The sequence below is a fragment of the Mustela nivalis genome, assembly GCF_964662115.1.
Source record: "Mustela nivalis genome assembly, chromosome: 5".
Taxonomy (NCBI): Eukaryota; Metazoa; Chordata; class Mammalia; order Carnivora; family Mustelidae; genus Mustela; species Mustela nivalis.
This window is the reverse complement of record NC_139024.1, coordinates 118,370,237-118,397,466: the sequence shown is the minus strand read 5'-3', so window position 1 is coordinate 118,397,466 and position 27,230 is coordinate 118,370,237. Positions and strand designations below refer to the sequence as shown.

The 27,230-nt window shown below is 40.6% G+C and overlaps 1 protein-coding gene and 1 pseudogene across 3 annotated transcripts in view; one reads left to right on the top strand and one right to left on the bottom strand.

Annotated features, from left to right (window-relative positions):
• Positions 1–27,230, bottom strand: part of LOC309865796 (HLA class II histocompatibility antigen, DO beta chain-like) — a 140,628-nt gene that overhangs the window by 65,760 nt on the left and 47,638 nt on the right. The window lies entirely within an intron of this gene.
• Positions 18,894–26,018, top strand: LOC309865150 (H-2 class II histocompatibility antigen, E-S beta chain-like; annotated as a pseudogene). The gene is made up of 6 exons (XR_014316688.1): positions 18,894–18,969; positions 20,071–20,542; positions 23,830–24,110; positions 24,813–24,923; positions 25,383–25,406; positions 25,681–26,018. The product of XR_014316688.1 is annotated as an H-2 class II histocompatibility antigen, E-S beta chain-like (transcript).

The following is a 27,230-nucleotide window of genomic DNA, read 5'->3' as shown; positions in this document are numbered from 1 at the left end:
TTCAACTACTTTGAACAACTAGGAAGAGGATCAGAGGAGTAAGGAAATAATCTGTACAGTTGGAGTGAGAGGATTTGGCAGAAGAGAAATTCAGAGCCTAGAATTGGGGGAGTGGGAAGATGCATAGCCCAAAAAGGGGAGGAACCACAGTTTGTGGAGCAAAGTAAGGAGGAGGGAGTAAGTTGGAAAGATAGCAGTGGTTTGTGACCTCACAATAAGCCATGGCAAGAGGATCCCTGGGTTTCTCAGGGAAAGCTTGCTCCCCTTCCTGAAGAGCATATTTGTCTCCTGCAGACAAAAAGGGACTATCAAGCAGTCACTGAGTGGAGCATAGCAGCGAGTCTCAGAAGTACAGAGAGAGCAGAAAACCTATTAAATTTCTTTGTAAGCCACAATAGACTTTAACCTCAATGCAACTGACAAACAACTGCTTTTCTGGGACAGATTGAGAGGAGTACAGAGACTGGAGTAGCTCATGGATAACCTGGCTGCTGCTTTTTGCTGTCTGACACAATACATTCAGGTTTCTGCAATGGCTTTTCTGGGACACCAGGGATTAGGAGACTGAGTCGAGTGCAGATGGCTGGTAGCCTGGCTCTAATTTTTTGCTGAGCATTATAATAAACTTGAGCCTCTGAGTGTGCTCTGTGCAGCAGTTTTTTTGGGATGGTGCTGGACACACCCTGAGCCTCCCAAATGGGACATGGGAGTGAGTGTACATATTACCAGGCCCTTTAAAACTTGGAGTTTTACATCCCAGCCACTGGACAGAAAGAAAATACAGGTGATCTGTGGATCTGGGCACACCACTGACCTGGACACAGACAGGTAGGGCAGGGAATTCACCAGGCCCCAAGTCAGAGGAGATTGCTTCCTTCTCCAAGAGGGTCTCCTGAGCAGCAGCTGTCAGGAATTCCACTCTCCAGGAACAAGAAGGCAAGGTGATCTCCTGTTCTACCTCTTCCACTACCCCTCCCTGCTCCCACCCAACAGCAGAGTCAGACTCTGATGAGAAACACACCTCCTCTAGTGGAGACTAGAGTCCACTACACTAAGCCCTGAGACTCTGGCCTGGTAGGACCAATGTTATAAAAGCAAGTCAATCTGTCAGTCTGTACAGCAGGCCTTTCCCTTGGAAGATCAACACAAACACCCTACATCTACCAAGTCTATTGATTAAAGACAGCTCCAAAACATCAGCACTAGCTTAACTTCACAAAAAAATCAAAGTTTACCTACTTAAGGGAAATAATACTCCCCACTAAAAGCAAAAAGGAACTCTGTAGGGACATCTGGGTGGCTCAGTGGGTTAAGCCTGCCATAGATTTAATCAATATGGATATAAGTAAGATGATGAAACTAGAATTCAAAACAACAACTATAAAGATATTAGTTGGGCTTGTAAAAAGCATAAAAAAACACCACAGAATTTGTTATTGCAGAAATAAAAGAACTGAAATCTGATCGGGCTGAAATTAAAACTGCTATTACTGGGTTACAGTCAAAAATGGAGGCTCTAACTACTGGGATAACAGGAAGACAGAGTCAGTGATAAGACAAAAATGATGCAAAGCAAGAAAGTTAAGAAAAACTGGATCATGAGGGGAGACTTTAAGAAATCAGTGATACCATAAAGCACAATAATATTCAAATAATAGGGATCCCAGATGAGGAAAGAGAGAAAGGGGCAGAAGGTTTATTTGAACGAATTATAGCCAAAGAAGTTCCCTACTCTGGGCAGGGAAACAAGCCCTCAGGTCCAGAAGGCACAGAGAACACCCCTCAACATCAGTAAAAATGAGTCAACACCCTGACATAAAATAGTGCAGCTTGCAAATTTCAGAAACAAAGAGAAAACTCTGAAAACCACTTGAAACAAGAGGTCCTTAACTTACAAGGGTAGAAACATAAGGCTGGTTCAGAGAGACCTGACAGACCAGAAAGGACTGGCATCATATATGCAATGTGCTAAATGAGAAAAAAATGAAGCCAAGAATACTTTATCTGGCAAGGCTGTCATTCAGAATGAAAGGAGAGATAAAGAGCCCCCAGGACAAATGGAAACTAAAAGAATTTATGAACACTAAACCAGGCCTATAAAAAATATTAAAGAGGATCCTATAAGCAAAGAGAGAGCCCAAAAGTAACAAATACCAGAAAGGAACAGAGACAACCTACAAATAGAGTGACTTTATAGGCAATGCAATGGCACTAAATTCATATCTTTCAATAATTACTCTCAATGTAAATGAGCTAAATGCCCCCAACAAAAAGACATCATATCAGATTGGATAGAAAATAAAATAAAACAAGACCCATCAATATGCTATCTACAAGAGACACATTTTAGACCAAAAGACACCTCCACTGAAAGTGAGAGATTGAAAACAATTTACCATGCTAATGAACATCAAAAGAAAGCTGGGTAACAATCCTTATATCAAACAAATTAGATTTTATGCCAAAGTCTGTAATAAAAGATGGAGAGGGACATAATCAAAGACTCTATACAATAAGAAGATCTAACAATTGTAAATATTTATGCCCTTAACTTGGGAGCAGCCAATTATGTAAACCCATTAACAAAAATAAAAGAAACTTATTGATAATAATACAATAATAGCAGGGGACTTCAACACCCAACTCATAACAATAGACAGATCATCTAAGCAGAAAATCAACAAGGAAACAAAGGCTTTGAATGACCCACTGGACCAGATGAACTTTGCAGAAATAGTCAGAGCACTTAATCCGAAAGCAACATAATACACATTCTTCTCAAGTGCATATGGAACATTCTCCAGAATAGATCACATGCTGGATCACAAATCAGGTCTCAACTATGTACCAAAAGACTGAAATTATTCACTGCATATTCTAAGACCAGAATGCTTTAAAACTTGAACTCAATCATAAGAGATAATTTGGAAGGAACACAAATTCATGGAGAGAGTACAAATATAAATACAAGTTGAAGAGCATCCTACTGAAGAATGAATGGGTCAACCAGAAAATGAAAGAAGAAATTTTTTAAATTAATAGAAGCATTAAGAATGAAAATATATGGTCAACTTATCTTCAACAAAGCAGGAAAGAATGTTCAATGGAAAAAAGACAGCCTCTGCAATAAATGGTGTTGGGAAAATTGGACAACCACATGCAGAAAAATGAAATTGGACCATTTCCTTACACCACACACAAAAATAGACTCAAAATGGATCAAGGACCTCAATGTGAGAAAGGAATCCATCAAAATCCTTGAGAACACAGGCAGCAACCTGTTCAACCTCAGCCGCAGCAACATCTTCCTAGGAACATCGCCAAAGGCAAGGGAAGCAAGGGCAAAAATAAACTATTGGGATTTTATCAAGATCAAAAGCTTTTGCACAGCAAAGGAAATAGTTAACAAAACCAAAAGACAACTGACAGAATGGGAGAAGATATTTGCAAACGACATATCAGATAAAGGATCAGTGTCCAAAATCTATAAAGAACTTAGCAAACTCAACACCCAAAGAACAAATAATCCAATCAAGAAATGGGCAGAAGACATGAACAGACATTTCTGCAAAGAAGACATCCAGATGGCCAACAGACACATGAAAAAGTGCTCCACATCACTCGACATCAGGGAAATACAAATCAAAACTACAATGAGATATCACCTCACACCAGTCAGAATGGCTAAAATCAACAAGTCAGTAAATGACAGAAGCTGGCAAGGATGCGGAGAAAGGGGAACCCTCCTACACTGTTGGTGGGAATGCAAGCTGGTGCAACCACTCTGGAAAACAGCATGGAGGTTCCTCAAAATGTTGAAAATAGAACTGCCTTATGACCCAGCAATTGCACTACTGGGTATTTACCCTAAAGATACAAACATAGTGATCCGAAGGGGCAAGTGCACCCGAATGTTTATAGCCGCAATGTCCACAATAGCCAAACTATGGAACTTAGATGTCCTCAACAGATGAATGGATAAAGAAGATTTGGTATATATACACAATGGAATACTATACAGCCATCAAAAGAAATGAAATCTTGCCATTTGCAACAACGTGGATGGAACTAGAGCGTATCATGCTTAATGAAATAAGTCAAGCAGAGAAAGACAACTATCATATGATCTCCCTGATATGAGGAAGTGGTGATGCAACATGGGGGCTTAAGAGGGTAGGAGAAGAATAAATGAAACAAGATGGGATTGGGAGGGAGACAAACCATAAGTGACTCTTAATCTCACAAAACAAACTGAGGGTTGCTGGGGGGAGGGGTTTGAGAGAAGAGGGTGTGGGGTTACAGACATTGGGGAGGGTATGTGCTTTGGTGAGTGCTGTGAAGTGTGTAAACCTGGCGATTCACAGAGATGTACCCCTGGGGATAAAAATATATGTTTATAAAAAATTTAAAAAAAGAAAGAATGGAAGCAGAGAGAAAATTTGGGAAACGTGTGACACTTGTTCATATGACAGTGACTTGGATTAGTGTTCCCTGGCCAAATTTCAAGGCCCACAAATATAAATATAAGGTATTATAACAGATAGTGCGTATTTCTGGAGCTTTAAAGATTTTTGAGAAAGACTTCTTTTGCTTTATGTTAATTTATGTCTTCAGAAAGTATTTTTTGGACATCTACTTTGTGGTGGCATCTTAGTCCTTTTTAGTCACTTTTAAGAGATTTAGGAATACTACAATTGGCATTTTTTTTAATCAAAAGTTTTTTTGTTGTTGTTTTTGTTTTTAACTCATCTAAGCTTCTAAGCTATAGACAATAACTAATCAGTCTTTCCCTCAGTTAAATGGTAAGAGCCAGACACAAGTTCTTCTTTTCCCTGACTTAAGTTATTTTATCTTACTATTTTAGGAATAAATATAATTTTGTCTTCTTATATTAGTGGTGAATATTTCATTTCTGTAACTGTTACATAGGTAGTTTGTGCTAATGTGTTGGAGAAGCAAAACATATATGCCCCCTCTAGGAACCACTTAAAGTTGTTGTGAATTCTTCGAGAGTGGTATTTAGAATATAAATGTATAAAGAAGTAAACAATATTTGTTTCTCGAAAAAAAAAGAATGAAAATACAACAGTTCAGAACCTTTGGGATGTAGGAAAGGCAGTCCTACGAGGAAGGAAGATAGCAATACAGGCCTTTCTCAAGAAACAAGAAAAGCCTCAAATATACAACATAACCTTCCACCCAAAGGAGCTGAAGAAAGAATAGTAAATAAACCCTAAACCCAGAAATAGAAGAGGAACAGTAAAAATTAGAGCAGAAATCAATAAAATGGAAACAAAAAGAACAGTAAAACAGAACAATGAAACTAGGAATTTCTTCTTTAAAAGAATTAATAACATTGATAAACTCTTTGCCAGACTCATGAAGAAGAAAAGAGAAAGGGCCCAAATACATAAAATCACAAATGAAAGAAGAGAGATCACAAGGAACACTGAAGAAATATAAACAATTATAAGAACATATAATGAGCAACTAAATGCCAACAAATTAGGCAATCTGGAAGAAATGGATGCATTTCAATCAAAACTAAAACAGGAAGAAATAGAAAACCTGAACAGACACATGACCAGCAAGGAAATTGAACCAGTAATCAAAAATCTCCCAACAAACAAAAGTCCAGGACCAGATGTCTTCCCAGGGGAATTCTATCGTTCAAAGATCTAATACCTATTCTTCTTGAAGCTGTTTCCAAAAACTGGAAGGAGAACTTCTAAACTCATTCTGTGAAGCCAGCATCACTTTGATCCCAAAACCAGACAGAGACTCCACCTAAAAGGAGAATTACGGAATTCATCCCTGATGAACACGGATGCAAAAATTCTCACCAAGATACAGGCCAGTAGGATCGAACAGGACATTAAAAGGATTATTCACCACTACCAAGTGCGATCTATTTCTGGGCTGCAAACATTGTTCAGTATCTGCAAATCAATCAATGTGATATATCAAATTAACAAAAGAAATAATAAGAACCATATGATCCTCCTAATAGATGCAGAAAAAGTGTCTGACAAAATACAGCATCCCTTCTTGATTAAAATTCTCCACAGTAAGGGATAAAGGGAATATATCTCAATATCATAAAAGCCATATAGGTAAAACCCACAGCGAATATCATTCTCAAAAAACTGAGAGTTTTTCCCCTAAGGTCAGGAACACAACAGGGATGTCCATTCTCACCACTGTTGTTCAACAAAATATTAGCAGTCCTAGCCTCAGCAATCAGATAACAAAAAGAATTAAAAGGCATCCAAATCAACAAAGAAGAAGTAAAACTCTCACTCTTTGCAGATAACCTGAGACTCTCTGTGGAAAAACAAAAAGACTCCACCCAAAATGGCTAGATCTCATACAAGAATTCAGCAAAATGGCAGGATATAAAATCAATGCCAGAAATCAGGTGCATTCCTATGCACTAACAATGAGACAGAAGAAAGAGAAATTAAGGAATCGATCACATTTATAACTGCACCAAAAGGTATAAAGATACCTAGGAATATACCTAACCAAGCACATAAAGGATCTGTACTCTGAAAACTATAGAACACTAATGAAATAAATGGAGGAGGAAGACACAAAGAAACATAAAGACATTCTATGCTCGTGGATTAGAAGAATAAACATTGTTAAAATGTCTATGCTATCCAAAGCAATCTATACTTTCAATGCCATCTGTACCATCAATATTTTTCACAGAGCTGGAACAAACAATCCTAAAATTTGTATGGAACCAGAAAAGACCCCAAACAACCAGAAGAATGTTGAAAAAGAAAATCAAAGCTGGAGGCATCACAATGCCAGACTTCAAGCACTATTACAAAGCTTTAATCACCAAGACAGTATGATACTGACACAAAACCAGACACACAGATCAACTGATCAGAATAGAGAAACCAGAAATGGAACCTAAATTCTATGGCCATTAATTCCCACAGAATAAAATAAAAGGTATTGTGAAAATTGGACAGCCACATGTATAAGAATGAAACTGGACCACTTTCTTATACCAAACACAAAGATAAACCCAAAATGGATGTGAGATCTAAATGTGAGACAGGAATCCATCAAAATCCTAGAGGAGAACACAGGCAGCAACCCCTTTGACCTCAGCCAGCAATTTCTTGCTAGACACATCTCCAAAGGCAAGGAAAACAAAGCAAAAATGAACTATTGGGACTTCATCAAGGTAAGCTTCTGCACAGCAAAGGAAATAGTCGACAAAACCAAAAGATAATAGAAGATATTTGCAAATGTCTTATCAGATAAAGGGTTACTATCCAAGATCTATAAAGAACTTGTAAAATGCAATACCCATAGAACAAATAATACAGTCAAGAAATGGGGCAGAAGACATGAACAAACATTTCTCCAAAGAAGACTTACAAATGACCAACAGACTCATGAAAAAATGCTCAACATCACTCAGCATCAGGGAAATATAAATCAAAGTCACAGTGAGCTACCACCTCACACCAGTCAGAAAGGCTAAAATTAATAAGTCAGGAGCAACAAATGTTGGCGAGGATGGGGAGAAAAGGGAACCCTCTTACACTGTTGGTGGAAATGCAATCTACTGCAGCCATTCTGGAAAACAGTATGGAGGTTCCTCAAGACAATAAAAATAGAGCTATCCTACAACCCAGCAATTACAGTACTAGGTGTTTGCCCCAAAGGATATACATGTAGTGATCTGAAGGGGCACCTGTACCCCAATGTTTACAGCAACAATGTCCACGGTAGCCAAAAGAGGGAAACAGCCCAGATATCCATCAACAAATAAATGATAAAGAAGTGGTGTATATATACAATGGATTATTACTCAGAGATCAAAAAAGTAAAATCTTCCCATTTCCAATGATGTTGATAGAACTAGAGGGTATTACGCTTTTTAAGAAACAAAACAGATGAACATAGGGGAAGGGAAGGAAAAATAAAATAAAATGAAAACAGGGGAAGACATGTCATAAGAGACTCTTAAATATAGGAAACAAACTAAGGTTGCTGGAGGGGAGGAAGGTGAGGGGATGGGGTAATTAGGTGGCATTAAAGAGGGCATATGATGTAATGGGCACTGGGCATTAGCTCCAACTGATGGATGACTGAATTCTACCTCTGAACTAATGATATACTATATGTTAACTAATTGAATTTAATTAAAACAATCTTTTTTATGTTTCATATGGGTGGTAGTAGCTTTCTGAGAATTGTAGAACTTCTGTACTGAGCACCACTTTCTTCCAGAAACCAACTTAACTATCTTTACTCAGGATATGAGCGTTTATTTGACAATTCCCATACACAGTAGAGGTTGAGCAGAACTGCTTCTCCTCTTGCTTTCAGTGGAGAAGTTCAGCCTCAAGATCACCTGTAGGACTGATGTTGGGTTACAGTTGCGACATTGTATTGCATGAACTGTTCTTATATTGAATTAATATCAAAGAAGAGTGCAAAATACACACTATAAAGCAGCACATTTTTATTATTCATCACATAATTATCAGAATCATTGTCCCATTGTTGTAAAATCAAATTTGTATGATTTTTAATTTATATACAAAATTTATATAAACAAATTTTGATACTGTTCTTTTTGTATTTCAGTATATTCATGATACAGAATTACTTATCTTTGTCATTCCTTTTGTTCTATAATCTAAGGTGAATTTAGCTTGGCTTTCCCACATTATCACCTGTCACAATTAGTTTCTGAGTAAATTATGATTAATGTTTGTCAAATTAAATGTGACATTCTGGATGTGATCACACAGCTTTCAGTAGTACTGAATTATCACTTGGATCCAAGAACATAGTTTCTTCTCAAATCCAGGGACAATAATGACTCCTATCCAACCTCTCCACAAAATTTTGAACTTAATAGAAATATATTTTTCCAAAGTAAGTGAAATACTATTTTTGTCCTGAAATGTTCAAACTTGCACAGCATTATGCTGAGAACTCTGAAATAATAATTGAGAGGGATAGACTGGATTTAGGAATTTGGTGGTCACTGTATTCTTTCCTAGGAAAAAGACTTGTAAGTGAGCTGTGAGTGTCATTACATAAGACAAATGCAAATTTTGTCATTTTCAAAGGTGAGTAACAATAATGAGGGAACTTTTCAAGGAACTAGAATTACTACACAGCTGCCACTTCAATTTATATAAAATCCTGTCAGGGCCTTCATTTCAAATGTGAGAGGTTAAGTAATCTTCCCAAACCTACAACACTAAGTCATGGTGCAAAAAGCACCAGATGAAAGGTCTCCTGACTTGCAGTTATCTTGGCACATCTTCAGTTCCTAAACACACTCACACATACAATTGTGGAAATAACTCTTGTCTTCAAGAAAGAGAAATAAGGGGTGCCTGGGTGGCTCAGTGGGTTAAAGCCTCTGCCTTCAGCTCAGGTCATGATCCCAGGATCCTGGGATCGAGCCCTGCATTGGGCTCTCTGCTCAGCAGGGAGCCTGCCTCCTCCTCTCTCTCTGCCTGCCTCTCTGCCTACTTGTGATCTCTGCTTGTCAAATAAATAAATAAAATCTTTTTTAAAAAAGAAAGAAAAAAAGAAGGAAAGCGAAATAAATGCTCCTAAAAGTTTCTAATTTGTGTGCACATCACTACCCAGCACAAAATTGGCTAACAAGATGGGTCCAAAAAAATATTTCACATGCAACTAGATAGATCAAATCTTTAAAGTACTTAAATTAAAACAATCTTTTTTATCCAGGAAATTTTCAAAATTAGATCTTAATACTGAATCTCTGACCAGCAAGAGATGATGCTTTTCATACCTGAGGCTGATTGGTTTTCAACACAGAGATTACCCAATCCAGAAACAAGTATCAATTCCTTGGTTAGTATGACTTTGTGTATGGGGTAAAAGATGGTCATAGTCCTCACTGAGACTTACCTGCTCCCCAAACCGTGTCCTCTCTGTTCTCCAGCATGGCATGTCTGTGGTCCCCTAGAGGCTTATCAATGGCAGCTCTGATGGTGATACTGATGATGCTGAGCCCTCCCCTGGCTTGGGCTAAGGACATTCACATAAGTACATAAGCCATTGTGGGATGGGGGAAGGAAGGGAGTTAGCTTTGTCACCACATCCAGGCCATATCCCTTAGAAAATTATAATGTTTTCTTCAGTGACCACCCATCTCTATTATACGGATCCCCACTTCTTTCCACAGCAAAAAAACCCTGCATGCTTGCCCTATCTACAAGAGCTTCATAAGGGGCCTCCATACATATAGGTCATTTCTTCATAATTCTCTTCTAATAAAATCTCTCCAGTCTTCCATCCCATTCATTCAAGTTCATGAGAAGATTTAGAAATAATACTGTCCAAATAGTTTACCTTCTGGTAGTTCCCTATTTTTTTTCTTTCTATTTATTTATTTTATTTTATTTTATTTTATTTTATTTTATTTTATTTTTGAGAGAGAATGAGAGCACACATCCACAAATAAACAAGATAGGAGGAGGAGCAAGGTAGAGGGAAAGAGAAAATCCTAAGCAGGCTCCAATGTCAGCACGGAACCCAACCAAGGGCTAGATCTCATGACCCTGAGATCATGACCTGAGCTGAAATCAAGAGTCCAATGCTTAACCAACTAAACAACCCAGGCACCCTCAGTGGTTCCCTTTTTGAGTTGAGTTATGCCAGTAAAAGGGTAAATTTGCCTGAAAATTTTATAGGGAGTCAAAAGAGATCAGAAAGATCTCTTTAGGAGGAGGCCAGGGTTAGAGGTGGATATGTTGCTGTCATTGATATACATACTGTTTTAAATTCCAGGAGAGGAGGTCTCATAGGGACAGAGTATGTAGAAGACAAGAAAAGGCAAGAACTAAAGAGTCAGCAAAAGGGACTGAGAATGGTACCAGTGATGGAAAGAGGAAAACCAACATACATGGAAGTCAAGGAAAGTTGTTTTTTTTTTTTCAAGGGGGAGAGAGTGACCAGATAAGTAACACTAAGAGGTAGGTTAAGTGAAACATGACAGAGAAGTGAACTGGATTTGGTGGATTTGACATTTGCAGATTCAATCAAGTATCTAAGATAAAAACTAGATCAGAGCATTTGAAAAAACAATGGGAGCCAAAGAAATAAAAGATGGATTAGAGATGACTCTTATGAGTAGCTGACCTCATGAAAAGCCTGTGCTCTGGGATCAAGAAGTCAGTCATTACAGTATAAGAATAAAAGAACTTGAAGACAAGCTGGGAGAACTTAAGAATCAGAAACATTCAGTCATCAGCAAGAAAACACTGGAGTGACCTTGCATGCAAAGGTGACTTGTTGTGCAAAAAGCCTTTAATTCATAGGAGAAATATTTTAGCAACCCACACTACACCAGCTATTATCCTAGGTGATGAAGATGGAGTAATGAAAAACACAAATCTGATCTCTATCAGCATAAAGCATCATAACATTTTGCAGTTACCATGTAGCAGGCCTATAAATATCAGTATATAATTCCCATGCCTACCCTATCCTATCTATAGCAGGTAAAAACCTATATATCTATGGAATCTAAAATTCAAAGTGATTTACCCAGTGTCACATAGTATTAAAACACAGATCATATACTATAAATCCATAAATCCAAGTATGTTGAAACTCCCTCTTTTCTATGAAGTCAGCAGAGTTCTTTTGTATTAAGTTCATGTATACTCCATTATTAGGCATAAACCAATGGTTCTGCCTTTATATGTTCAAATGGTAATTAGCGATAAAATTAATAGAAGAAAATTGCCAAATCATAACAAAGATATTATTTGCTTTAGGAGGTTAGGTAGAAAGAGCTTATGAGTTTACATGCATAGGAGTTATGAAAATTAAAATGGTTATATATATTGGGGAATTATTATGTGATCAGCATAGGAAGAGTCACTATTTAACTTCATACTTGGTAATAACACTGTGAGAATATGATATTATTAAATCTATTTTGGAAATGAAGAAAAAAGGTTATGGATATTAAAAATTGATCAAAGTAGAAGAGGTCATATTAGTTTGTTTCATTACTTTAAAAAACTAGAGAGTTGGGGGGAGGAGTCAAGATGGCGGAGAAGTAGCAAGCTGAGACTGCTTCAGCTAGCCGGAGATCAGCTAGATAGCTTATCTAAAGATTGCAAACACCTGAAAATCCATCGGCAGACCGAAGAGAAGAAGAACAGCAACTCTGGAAACAGAAAAACAACCACTTTCTGAAAGGTAGGACCGGTGGAGAAGTGAATCCAAAGCGACGGGAAGATAGACCCCGGGGGGAGGGGCCGGCTCCCGGCAAGCGGCGGAGCAACCGCGCACAAAATCAGGACTTTTAAAAGTCTGTTCCGCTGAGGGACATCGCTCCAGAGGCTAAACCGGGGCGAAACCCACGCGGGGTCAGCGTGGCCTCAGGTCCCGCAGGGTCACAGAAGGATCGGGGGTGTCTGAGTGTCGCAGAGCTTGCGGGTATTGGAACGGGAAAGCCGGCTGCAGAGACAGAGCCAACGGTGAGCTCGCAGCTCGGGGTGACCTTGAACCGGTCGCAGGCTCGGTGAGCTCGGAGCGCAGCCGGAGGTCAGGCAGACGGGAGTAACTGGGCGCTGTTCTCTGAGGGCGCACTGAGGAGTGGGGCCCTGGGCTCTCGGCTCCTCCGGGCCGGAGACCAGGAGGCCGCCATTTGTGTTCCCGTCCTCCGGAACTCTACGGAAAGCGCTCAGGGAACAAAAGCTCCTGAAAGCAAACCCGAGCGGATTACTCACCCCGGCCCCGGGTAAGGGCGGTGTAATTCCACCTGGGGCAAAGACACTTGAGAATCACTACAACAGGCCCCTCCCCCAGAAGATCAACAAGAAATCCAGCCGAGACCAAGTTCACCTACCAAGGAGTGCGGTTTCAATACCAAGGAGAGCAGCAGAATTCCAGAGGAGGAGAAAGCCAAGCACGGAACTCATGGCTTTTTCCTGTGATTTTTTTTTAGTCTTGCAGTTAATTTAATTTTTTCTTTTTCATTTTTTTTTTCTTTTTCTTCTCGCCTTCGGGTAAAATTTTTTTTTTTTTAACTGTTACCTTTTTTTTTTTTTAACGATTTTTTACTAGTTTATCTAATATATATATATTTTCTTTTTTACACTTTTCTCAGGTGTTTTCTTTTTTTAAAAAAAAATTTTTTTTTCTTTTCTTTTTTTTTCTTTCTTTCTTTTTGAACCTCTTTTTATCCCCTTTTTCCCCACTCACGATTTTGGATCTCTTCTAATTTAGTTAAAGCATATTTTCCTGGGGTTGTTGCCACCCTTTTAGTATTTTACTTGCCCCTTCATTTACTCTTATCTGGCCAAAATGACAAGACGTAAAAATTCAACGCAAAAAAAAGAACAAGAGGCAGTACTGAAGGCTAGGGACCTAATCAATACAGACATCGGTAATATGTCAGATCTAGAGTTCAGAATGACAATTCTCAAGGTTCTAGCCGGGCTCGAAAAAGGCATGGAAGATATTAGAGAAACCCTCTCTGGAGATATAAAAGCCCTTTCTGGAGAAATAAAAGAACTAAAATCTAACCAAGTTGAAATCAAAAAAGCTATTAATGAGTTGCAATCAAAAATGGAGGCTCTCACTGCTAGGATAAATGAGGCAGAAGAAAGAATTAGTGATATAGAAGACCAAATGACAGAGAATAAAGAAGCTGAGCAAAAGAGGGACAAACAGCTACTGGACCATGAGGGGAGAATTCGAGAATTAAGTGACACCATAAGACGAAACAACATTAGAATAATTGGGATTCCAGAAGAAGAAGACAGAGAGAGAGGAGCAGAAGGTATACTGGAGAGAATTATTGGGGAGAATTTCCCCAATATGGCAAAGGGAACGAGCATCAAAATTCAAGAGGTTCAGAGAACGCCCCTCAAAATCAATAAGAATAGGCCCACACCCCGTCACCTAATAGTAAAATTTACAAGTCTCAGTGACAAAGAGAAAATCCTGAAAGCAGCCCGGGAAAAGAAGTCTGTAACATACAATGGTAAAAATACTAGATTGGCAGCTGACTTATCCACAGAGACCTGGCAGGCCAGAAAGAGCTGGCATGATATTTTTAGAGCACTAAACAAGAAAAACATGCAGCCCAGAATACTATATCCAGCTAGGCTATCATTGAAAATAGAAGGAGAGATTAAAAGCTTCCAGGACAAACAACAACTGAAAGAATTTGCAAATACCAAACCAGCTCTACAGGAAATATTGAAAGGGGTCCTCTAAGCAAAGAGAGAGCCTACAAGTGGTAGATCAGAAAGGAACAGAGACCATATACAGTAACAGCCACCTTACAGGCAATACAATGGCACTAAATTCATATCTCTCAATAGTTACCCTGAATGTGAATGGGCTAAATGCCCCTGTCAAAAGACACAGGGTATCAGAATGGATAAAAAAACAAAACCCATCTATATGTTGCCTCCAAGAAACTCATTTTAAGCCCGAAGACACCTCCAGATTTAAAGTGAGGGGGTGGAAAAGAATTTACCATGCTAATGGACATCAGAAGAAAGCAGGAGTGGCAATCCTTATATCAGATCAATTAGATTTTAAGCCAAAGACTATAATAAGAGATGAGGAAGGACACTATATCATACTCAAAGGGTCTGTCCAACAAGAAGATTTAACAATTTTAAATATCTATGCCCCCAACGAGGGAGCAGCCAACTATATAAACCAATTAATAACAAAATCAAAGAAACACATCAACAACAATACAATAATAGTAGGGGACTTTAACACTCCCCTCACTGAAATGGACAGGCCATCCAAGCAAAAGATCAGCAAGGAAATAAAGGCCTTAAACGACACACTGGACCAGATGGACATCACAGATATATTCAGAACATTTCATCCCAAAGCAACAGAATACACATTCTTCTCTAGTGCACATGGAACATTCTCCAGAATAGATCACATCCTCGGTCCTAAATCAGGACTCAACCGGTATCAAAAGATTGGGATCATTCCCTGCATATTTTCAGACCACAATGCTCTAAAGCTAGAACTCAACCACAAAAGGAAGTTTGGAAAGAACCCAAATACATGGAGACTAAACAGCATCCTTCTAAAGAATGAATGGGTCAACCGGGAAATTAAAGAAGAATTGAAAAAAATCATGGAAACAAATGATAATGAAAATACAACGGTTCAAAATCTGTGGGACACAATAAAGGCAGTCCTGAGAGGAAAATATATAGCGGTACAAGCCTTTCTCAAGAAACAAGAAAGGTCTCAGGTACACAACCTAACCCTACACCTAAAGGAGCTGGAGAAAGAACAAGAAAGAAACCCTAAGCCCAGCAGGAGAAGAGAAATCATAAAGATCAGAGCAGAAATCAATGAAATAGAAACCAAAAAAACAATAGAAAAAATCAACGAAAGTAGGAGCTGGTTCTTTGAAAGAATTAATAAAATTGATAAACCCCTGGCCCGACTTATCAAAAAGAAAAGAGAAAGGACCCAAATAAATAAAATCATGAATGAAAGAGGAGAGATCACAACTAACACCAAAGAAATACAAACTATTATAAGAACATACTATGAGCAACTCTACGGCAATAAAATTGACAATCGGGAAGAAATGGATGCATTCCTAGAAACATATAAACTACCACAACTGAACCAGGAAGAAATAGAAAGCCTGAACAGACCCATAACCAGTAAGGAGATTGAAACAGTCATTAAAAATCTCCAAACAAACATAAGTCCAGGGCCAGACGGCTTCCCGGGGGAATTCTACCAAACATTTAAAGAAGAACTAATTCCTATTCTCCTGAAACTGTTCCAAAAAATAGAAATGGAAGGAAAACTTCCAAACTCATTTTATGAGGCCAGCATCACCTTGATCCCAAAACCAGACAAGGATCCCACCAAAAAAGAGAGCTATAGACCGATATCCTTGATGAACACAGATGCGAAAATACTCAACAAAATACTAGCCAATAGGATTCAACAGTACATTAAAAAGATTATTCACCACGACCAAGTGGGATTTATTCCAGGGCTGCAAGGTTGGTTCAACATCCGCAAATCAGTCAATGTGATACAACACATCAATAAAAGAAAGAACAAGAACCATATGATACTTTCAATAGATGCTGAAAAAGCATTTGACAAAGTACAGCATCCCTTCCTGATCAAAACTCTTCAAAGTGTAGGGATAGAGGGCACATACCTCAATATCATCAAAGCCATCTATGAAAAACCCACCGCAAATATCATTCTCAATGGAGAAAAACTGAAAGCTTTTCCACTAAGGTCAGGAACACGGCAGGGATGTCCATTATCACCACTGCTATTCAACATAGTACTAGAGGTCCTAGCCTCAGCAATCAGATAACAAAAGGAAATTAAAGGCATCCAAATCGGCAAAGAAGAAGTCAAATTATCACTCTTCGCAGATGATATGATACTATATGTGGAAAACCCAAAAGACTCCACTCCAAAACTGCTAGAACTTATACAGGAATTCAGTAAAGTGTCAGGATATAAAATCAAGGCACAGAAATCAGTTGCATTTCTCTACACCAACAGCAAGACAGAAGAAAGAGATATTAAGGAGTCGATCCCATTTACAATTGCATCCAAAACCATAAGATACCTAGGAATAAACCTAACCAAAGAGACACAGAATCTATACTCAGAAAACTATAAAGTACTCATGAAAGAAATTGAGGAAGACACAAAGAAATGGAAAAATGTTCCATGCTCCTGGATTGGAAGAATAAATATTGTGAAAATGTCTATGCTACCTAAAGCAATCTACACATTTAATACAATTCCTATCAAAGTACCATCCATCTTTTTCAAAGAAATGGAACAAATAATGCTAAAATTTATATGGAACCAGAAAAGACCTCGAATAGCCAAAGGGATATTGAAAAAGAAAGCCAACGTTGGTGGCATCACAATTCCGGACTTCAAGCTCTATTACAAAGCTGTCATCATCAAGACAGCATGGTACTGGCACAAAAACAGACACATAGATCAATGGAACAGAATAGAGAGCCCAGAAATAGACCCTCAAATCTATGGTCAACTCATCTTCGACAAAGCAGGAAAGAATGTCCAATGGAAAAAAGACAGCCTCTTCAATAAATGGTGCTGGGAAAATTGGACAGCCACATGTAGAAAAATGAAATTGGACCATTTCCTTACACCACACACAAAAATAGACTCAAAATGGATGAAGGACCTCAATGTGCGAAAGGAATCCATCAAAATCCTTGAGGAGAACACAGGCAGCAACCTCTTCGACCTCTGCCGCAGCAACATCTTCCTAGGAACAACGCAAAAGGCAAGGGAAGCAAGGGCAAAAATGAACTATTGGGATTTCATCAAGATCAAAAGCTTTTGCACAGCAAAGGAAACAGTTAACAAAATCAAAAGACAACTGACAGAATGGGAGAAGATATTTGCAAACGACATATCAGATAAAGGACTAGTGTCCAGAATCTATAAAGAACTTAGCAAACTCAACACCCAAAGAACAAATAATCCAATCAAGAAATGGGCAGAGGACATGAACAGACATTTCTGCAAAGAAGACATCCAGATGGCCAACAGACACATGAAAAAGTGCTCCATATCACTCGGCATCAGGGAAATACAAATCAAAACCACAATGAGATATCACCTCACACCAGTCAGAATGGCTAAAATCAACAAGTCAGGAAATGACAGATGCTGGCGAGGATGCGGAGAAAGGGGAACCCTCCTACACTGTTGGTGGGAATGCAAGCTGGTGCAACCTCTCTGGAAAACAGGTTCCTCAAAATGTTGAAAATAGAACTGCCCTATGACCCAGCAATTGCACTATTGGGTATTTACCCTAAAGATACAAATGTAGTGATCCAAAGGGGCACATGCACCCGAATGTTTATAGCAGCAATGTCCACAATAGCCAAACTATGGAAAGAACCTAGATGTCCATCAACAGATGAATGGATCAAGAAGATGTGGTATATATACACAATGGAATACTATGCAGCCATCAAAAGAAATGAAATCTTGCCATTTGCGACAACATGGATGGAACTAGAGCGTATCATGCTTAGCGAAATAAGTCAAGCAGAGAAAGACAACTATCATATGATCTCCCTGATATGAGGAAGTGGTGATGCAACATGGAGGCTTAAGTGGGTAGGAGAAGAATAAATGAAACAAGATGGGATTGGGAGGGAGACAAACCATAAGTGACTCTTAATCTCACAAAACAAACTGAGGGTTGCTGGGGGGAGGGGGTTTGGGAGAAGGGGGTGGGATTATGGACATTGGGGAGGGTATGTGCTTTGGTGAGTGCTGTGAAGTGTGTAAACCTGGTGATTCACAGACCTGTACCCCTGGGGATAAAAATATATGTTTATAAAAAATAAAAAGTTAAAAAAAAAAAAAAACTAGAGAGTTGCAAAAATTCACTTTTTTGTTGAATCCATTTAATCAAAACAAATGCAACTCTTCATTTCTATTTTTTGCTTTAAGCCAAATTTTTCATTATTTCACACAGTCTGTATTAATTTTCAACAACTTGCCTTTTTAAACCTTAAATGGTGGTGACAGCAACAAATATTTTTTAGTATAATGTTTCACATTTCTGCAGTAATTCCACTTTCTAGACCACTGATGATATCAGGAGCTTCCATTTATCTGCCTCACTTTTAACCACAGGGTTATTCTTTAACTCTTTTGGCATTGACAAATGACAAAACTAAATCAATTTAGTAAAATGTTTGATATCCTTTATCCAAGGGAAAATAATCCATGGATTAGGGGAGTAAAGTGATTCAAAAACTGTGGAGCCCTTTCCCCAAGGTATTTGGGCAAGTGTGAGTTTATAGAGCTTTAGAAGAGGGAACATGGAAACCATGCATGATTGGCTAAAAGGTTGGGGGTTTCCTTATAAGGTTACCAGGTCTTATTTTCCGGGGGAAGGTAAGCTAGCTAAACTCAAGTTGGAGAATTGTAACTGGTATATGTTGTTTCCTTGACAGGTGTTTTCTGGAAGTGCAGACTGTAAGTTTAGATTTGGGATATGGGTGGAATGTTGGAGTGACCTCCATTTATGGGTCCTGATAAAGGAATTAGCTTTATTTTCACATTGCAATGACATAAAGACAAAAACACCAAAATATATACATTTATATCATAGATAACTATGTTTACACATATTAAACTACAGAAGGATAAGTAAGAGCTCTGAGACATATTTGACTCCTTAATTCATCAGGTCAGATTTACCAAATGAGTTTTGGCACCAAAAACAAACAAGAAAAAAAAACTGATTTTCTGAGCTATCTGGATTGAAAATTCAGAAAAGGGATTGTAATCCTGTAATAGGACCATGGTTTTTCTCTCTTTAAAACTCTTCATGGTTTTCCACTACATTTAGTACAAAATAAAAATCCTACTATCACCCACAGGCTTTAAGGGCCCAGCCCCAAGTGACTTCTCCAATGTAATCTTTTCCCTTCCTTCCTCTCAATATCTGTGCTTCAGTGAACTTTCCTTCTGGTTTCCTAAGGAGGTTCACCATCAATTCTTTCAAGCTTTTGTTCAATTTATTACCTTTACCTGAAACAGGCCCCCCCTTGCTCCCAGACACACACACACACACACACACACACACACACACACACCTTCTCGCTCACATCTACTTAATCTTTCATGTCACATCTGGAATGTCACCCTTGAGACCACCTCTCTGGCACTCCAAGGAAACTGAGATCATCCAATTATTCTCGGCTCTAGAACTGCACAGGTCTCCTGTGACATTTCTCACCCCGTACAAAGTCGGCCTGGCTGGGTTTTGTGCGTCACTTTCCCTGCATTTTCAGATCCGGGAGAGGAGGGGACGCTTCTGTTTCCTCCTCTGGATTCGCAGGGGCAGCAGGGCCTGAGCCTGCTCAGGCTAAACCGAGTGATCAGGGGGCGGGGAAGCAGGTGGGACGTGTTTAAGGCTGGGGAAAGGGCTGTGGGAGGCGAGGAGGGAGGCCGGTGTCTGTCAGCCGCAGGCGTCCAGGAGGAGGCGGTGAGAGTCAAGTGTCCTCGCTGCTCAGGCTGGGGGTCCGCCGCCGAGCCCGGGACCCAGTGGCCGCCTCTCCCGCCGCCCGCAGAGGGAAGACGGGCGGTGTGTGCTGGTGGTTGGGGGCGCCGGGGGAGCCAGCGAGGGAGCCGCCGTCAGCGTCTTCCGGGAGCCCGCGGGTGACCGGATCGTCTCTGTCCCCACAGCACATTTCCTGTTGCTGGTGAAGTCGGAGTGTCATTATTGCAACGGCACGGAGCGGGTGCGGCTGCGAATAGGTATTTCTACAACCGCGAAGAGTAGGTAGAGGACGTGCGCTTCCACAGCGACGTGGGGGAGTTCGGCCGGTGACCGTGCTGGGGCGGCCCGTCGCTCAGTCCTGGAACAGCCAGAAGGACTTCATGGAGCTGAAGAGGTCCGAGGTGCACACCGTGTGCAGACACAACTACGGGGTGGGTGCGAGCTTCCTGGTGCAGCGGCGGGGTGAGCGCGGCAGGGGCGGGGAGCCGGGGAAGGAGTGAGAGACAGAAAGAGACTCGGTCCAGGAGGAACACGCAGGATCTTGAGCCAGTCCAGGGCAGGAGGGTCTCTCTGAGAGCTCATTTCAGGAAGAGTGTGGTTGTGTCCGGGTGCGGCTGTGGGGAATGCGTGGTTGTGATTGTGTGGATGTGTCTGTGTGTGACTGCTGGGACACTGTGATGTGTCTGTGTGTGACTGTGGGAAGAGTGGGAGGGGTGCGCTGTGAGCGAGGAGGACGGAAATGAGTGCGCGGTGGGCTGTGGGCCTGGATGTGGGGGATGGGTCGGGAGAGTGGACTTGGGGGGAGGACACAGTGTGTGAGGGTTCCTTTTTCCTTACATCATGGCCAGCATTTGTAATTTCTTCTCTTTTTGATTTTAGCCTTTCTGGATGCTATGGAGTGATATGTCATTGTGGTTTTGATTTGCATTTCTTTGATGATCAGTTATGTTGAGCATCTGTTCATTTATCTGTTGGCCATCTGTAAGTGTTCCTTGGGAAAATGTCTATTCAGGTCCTCTGCCCATTTTTTAATCAGATTTTGTAAAGATGTTTTTATTTTTAAGTAATCTCTACACCCAACATAGGGCTCAAACTCAACCTCAAGATCAAGATTTGCATGCCCTACTGACGGAGCCAGCCAGGTGCCCCAGTCTGGTGTGTGTGTGTGTGTGTGTGTGTGTGTGTGTGGTTGTTTAAGTTCTTTATATATTCTGGATATTAACCCCTTACAGCATATATAATTTGCAAATATCTTCTTTTGTTCAGTAGGTTGCTTTTGTTCTGTTGATGATTTCTGTCACTGTACAAAAGGTTTTTATTTTGATGTCCCAACAGTTTGTTTTGTTTTTGTTTCCCTTGCCTTAGAAGACATATCTAAAAAAATGTTACTATGGCTAGTATCTGAAAATTTATTGCCTGTTCTCTTCTAGGATTTCTTTTAAAGATTTTATTTATTGGACACAGAGAAAGAGGGAGAGAGCAAGCCCAAGCAGGGGGAGCGGCAGGCAGGGGAGAAACAGGCTCCCCTCTGAACAAGGAGCCCCATATGGGGCTGAATCCCAGGACCCTGGGATCATGACCTGAACCAAAGCAACCCCTTAACTGACTGAGTCACCCAGATGCCCCTTTTCTAGGATTTTTATGGTATATGTCCCTTCTTAATTCTGAAAACCCTGAAGTAAGTGTACTGTGTGCAAAACCATTTCACTGAGAAAAAATATAAAAGACAAATTTGGGGGGGCTGGGAGAAACTTTGAGTCACATCTTCCCTCTAAGGCTTCTCTTAGGTAAATTTATGGGTACTTTTTTTCCTTAGAGACAGTGTTTTCACACATTTGAATTTATTTTAAAACTACCTTTTAAATTCTAATTTTTCTTCTTATCATTAACATACTGAGGTTTCTCTTTTTATGCTAATATCATGTAAGTGGCTAATACTATTACTTTGTACAGTTAAAACAATTTATCTCACATTCCTTTGTTAGATTTTTTTTTCAAAGTTGACACTAAGTTGGAAATTTCTTTTTTTTTATTTGAGATTCCTCTAATTTTTTCACATACTTAAATGCCAATTGTAATTACTGCTCTAAGTATTATCTATTATCCATTATCTCTGAGATCCCAGTTTTTTTCAGTGACTTTATGTGTTCCCTATGTAGTAGAATTCTTTTTTTTTTTTAAATAACATTTTTTTAAAGATTTCTTATTTATTCATTTATCTGAGAGAAAGAGAGATCACAAGCAGGCAGAGAGGCAGGCAGAGAGAGAGGAGGAGAGCAGGCTCTCCACTGAGCAGAGAGCCCGATGCGGGACTTGATCCCAAGACCCTGAGATCATGACCTGAGCCGAAGGCAGAGGCTTAACCCACTGAGCCACCCATAGCGGTGCCCCGCTATGTAGTAGAATTCTTAACACTTAGCTGAAATTTGATTCAGCATTTCCTCCAGTTTCTGGTATATATATGATTCTGTTTTATTTTCCATTTGAGAATTTATACATTTCTACTTACTGAGATATACTGTAAAATTGTTGGCAAAGATTCACCACCAATCTTAAATCTGCTATTTTGTGGTATTATATAAAAGTTGTCCATTTCGGGGCACCTCGGTGGCTCAGTGAGTTAAAGCCTCTGCCTTCGGCTCAGGTCATGATCCCAGGGTCCTGGGATTGAGCCCCACATCGGCTCTCTGCCTGGCGGGGAGCCTGCTTCCTCCTCTCTCTCTGCCTACTTGTGATCTCTGCCTGTCAAATAAATAAATAAAATCTTTAAAAAAAAAAAAAGTTGTCCATTTCTTTAAAATGGTACTTTAAATACCAATTGTATTAATTTAATATTAAATACCAATTTAAATACCAATTGTATTAATTGAGGGCCTGGTAGTATCAGAGGTAGTCTCAAATATTAAACACAATATTAATGAATCCCAGATGCTTCAAATATCAGTTTAGAAAAAGAGAAAACTATAAAATGATAACAATTCCAATAAGGACAGAGAATGATTAGTTGAGTATAAGGATAAGAACTTTCTAATGAATGACTTTCCTTCTTTCCCTCTGTAACTCAGAGATATATAAAACCACCTCTGTCTAATCCTGCAATCCAGGGCAGAACCATTTCTGTGATTTTCAAAGGTGTGAATGCACCAACATTCCCACAAACAACTGCTGCTCCCCAATTTATTCATAATGCTTTGAGTCATATTTTCTCTCATAGGTAACAAAAACAATAAATAGTTAACATATCGTGAAGGCTCAGTTCCAGCCAATGTTTTACATATTGTGGACCCAATGAACCTCATAAAAGTTCAAGGGGTAGTTAGTATTATTCCCCCCTTTGTAGGTGAGACAGCTAAGGCACAGAAGAATTTGAAAACTCTCCCAGGTTCAACCAGTAAGAGTCAGAGCTTGGATTTAAAACCAGGCAGCCTAGCTCCAGAAGTGACAATTTCAGTTCATATCTCTTATGTTAGGCAAAGATTTGTAAACACTTCAACAAGTGAATAAGTATTGTACACTATGAAAAAGAAAAGACCACAAGTTTCTCCAATATCTCTCAAATCTAATGGACCCTTACGGTCAGAATTAAATTCAAGACTCGTGATACTGGCTCTTATTGGGCCACATGGCCAGCTTTGGGGAAAGCATGCTTGAGACTCAGCCCGGGAACAGCGACCAGAGGCAGCCAGGCAGCCAACCAGGGAGACTGAGTCTGTCTTCCTCACTGAGTCCCTCTACCTCTTCTCTTCTAGTGGAGCCTATAGTGACTGTGTATCCTGGGATGACCCAGTCCCTGAAGCACCACAACCTCCTGATCAGCTCCGTGAATGGTTTCTATCCAGGCCACTTGAAGTCAGGTGGTTCTGGAATGGCCAGGAAGAGGAGTCTGGAGTCGTGTCCACAGGCCCGATCCGTAATGGAGACTGGACCTTCCAGACCCTGGTGATGCTGGAGACAGTTCCTCAGAGTGGAGAGGTCTACACCTGCCAAGTGGAGCACCCCAGTTTGATGAGCCCTGTAACCGTGGAATGGAGTGAGAAGCTTTCTGATCTCCTAAGTTCCTCACCCACTAGGGAGGGGACTTTGTTTTTCCTGAGTGTCAAGGTTCTCCCTCCTTACACCATGTTTTCATTTGCTCCATGATCTCTTCTCTTCAGCACAGATCACTGGGGGTAGCATGGTAATTGTTTCTCAAAGCCTAACTCCCAGGGAGGGGATTATGCCTTGCAGGCAGAAAGAGGTCATCCCCTGTTTTGATCCCTCCACGATATCACAGGTCATGGTTCCCCTTGACCCTGGGCACCAGTCCCCTGCCTCTGGCTGAGCTTCTGCTTCTGGTACTGTTGGCTTTGACTTGTTCATTGTGATCTCCAAAGAGGTAGGTAATCTACAGTGGAGGGACCTTCCTGACATGAGGGAAATCCAATTTCAGCTGGGCTTTCTGTTAGCTCTGTCACTCTGGAGAAGCTACTCAAACCTCATGGAGTCGTAGGCTCCTCATCCATCTGATGTTGAAGTAGTGGGTTTATCAGAGCTGTGATATTTAAATGAGCTCATTGCCTGAATCTTGTACATATTCAGTGTGATTTTTAAATCTCTTTTATGGTAATGTCCAATTATTTTAGTTCTTTCAGGGCAGACTTCTTCCCCCATTCTCAAAGTTCTGAATCCCCGTGTCTCCATCAAAGAAGTTGGATTTCGAATAAAAAATCACTAAAACAGCATCTTCTCTTAGGGACACAGTCTGACTCTGCACAGAGCAAGCTGCTGAGTGGAACTGGAGGCTTTGTTCTGGGTCTGCTCTTCCTCGTGGTGGGGCTGTTCATCTATTTCAGGAATCAGAAGGGTAAGGCACCTGTTGGTGAGTCTCCACCGGACATTTCTAGAGGAAGAAACATGGCTTTGTTTAAGTTAGTTCTCCTGTCAGTGTATAAAACCTATCCTAACCTGGTCAACCTCAGATTTCCCAGAAATCCAGAAATCAACACTCCATGGTTACAGTGTTGAAGTATAATACGCTGTGGCCTGTGGAGATAAGAAAAACATTAACAGGCATGGAGATCGTGGGTAGAAAACCTGGGACAAATGCAGGAAGTGTCACTAGTGAAATCACACTGGTTTTGTGTGACAGAAACTTCCTGGGTCACACCTCCCACTTCCTGGTCTCCTCTCCGCCGTGGCATCATGCAGTGCGGGTTGTGGTGTTAGAGAAATCTAAAGCGGGGCTCTGGAGCTGGGGACATTGTATCTGGGGACAGATTTGCCTCTATACTTTTAAGTATATATGTTCCCCCTCTCTTTTCAGGCCACTCTGGACTTCAGCCAACAGGTAATGCTCTTTAATCCTCTTTTAGAGGTAGACTTGGTCTCCTAGAACCAATAGTAGAGACAAGCCAGGAGACAGAAATAATGGGAAGCAGTTGGCAGTAAAGCTCCTTTTCTCCACTTAATAAATGGTCTGCACTCAAAAGTAGCACTGGCTCAGGGAGACCTGAGAATACATTCTTCTTCTTGCTGCAGTGCTTTAACTCAAGGCCCTGGGAGAGGGAAGAGGCTGCTTGGAGAGGTGGGTCTGGAAACAACACTCTGCTCTGTTTCTGCAGGTCTCCTGAGCTGACGTGGAGATGGTGACACTCCAGGAAGAACCTTCCTTCCCACCGTCTTCTCAGAATGAAAGGCTTCCCGTTCTCATTCCTCCACAAATACAGTGCCTTCTTAGGATCTGATTGGCCCAGCTTCAGTGACCCTGCAGCACCTGTCCTCCCTAAGGTTCCCTCTGCTCTCTCCTTGACCTGGAAGCCCCAGTGTAACTGCAGGAACTCATCTTTGTTCTCTCCTGGTCCCCTTCTGTGTGGCCCTTCCTGCCTCCCTTGCATGGGAACTCACCTTCTGCTCACGTGTCTTCATAAGCTTTTCTCAAATAAACAAGGGGTGATAATCATGTACCTCACATATTTCAAGAAAAGAAATGTTTAAAAAAAGAGACAAAGGGAGGATTCCATCACGTTACAATCACAATTTTCATTTATATTTCTGAATTTTAGTTACCTATGAATCTGAAGATTTCCTTGCTTCCTGACCTGTTTTTTTTTGGGGGGGGGGGGTCCTTCTGCATTCTGTAATTCAGCATGCTTTTCTGAAGTGAATTAAGCCCTCGATGACCCATATCATGACGGTGTTCTATGTCTCCATGTTCTCAAACCCAAACACACAAGTTCCTTCACACCATGAGATGTGGACAACAAATATAAGAAATGCAGGTTCCGATTCAACACGGTGACATAGGGAGTTCTTAAACTCACTTCTTCCCACAGACACACTGAGTCTGTAGCTACAGGTGCAGCATTTTCCTCCGAAAAGAAAACAATAAAAAAAAACTTAAGGGGCACCTGGGTGGCTCAATGGGATAAAGCCTCTGCCTTTGGCTCAGATCATGATCCCAGGTCCTGGGATCAAGGCCCACATCGGGCTCTCTGCTAGGTGGGGAGCCTGTTTCCCCCTCTCTCTCTGCCTACTTGTGCACTCTCTCTCTCTCTGTCAAATAATATCTAAAAAAAAAAAAAAAACTTAAAACTGGCAGACCCCTTTACACAGGGCAAAAGAGGGGGAAGACCCATGGAAGCAGGTAGGAGAGGCTAAGACACAATCTCACCATAAACCCCATGGCCCAGGCAGCCTCAGCAGAAGAGAACTCAAAACCCAGTTTCTCTCTGAGGAATGAAGGGCTCATACCCTACATCAGGCACCCCAACTTTTAAGACCAGCACCTGAGAGAAAAATCCCCAAAGCATCTGGTTTTGAAGACTGATGGGGCTGTGGCAAACTCTGTGTTTGAGGGTGAAAGAGGGATGGTAAATTATCCTTCAAACTGAGAAGACACTCAGAGACCAGGAAAATGAGGCATGTGACTCCATACAGTTCATGCACGTTTTATTCAGGTAACTTACTGAGGGGGGATCAGGTGGGCAACGATCCAAGTGCTGTGCAGCTATTGTCTGCCAAGTCTGGATCTTACCCCACAGATTTTACAGAGCAAGAGGAGGTGCAGAGTGCACTGTGGTAAGGTCAAAATGTCCTAACCTTTAGCAGCCCTCTGGTGGCAACTGTGTGCCAGAAAGGGGAGGGGAGTAGTGACTATGTTAACTTTACAAGA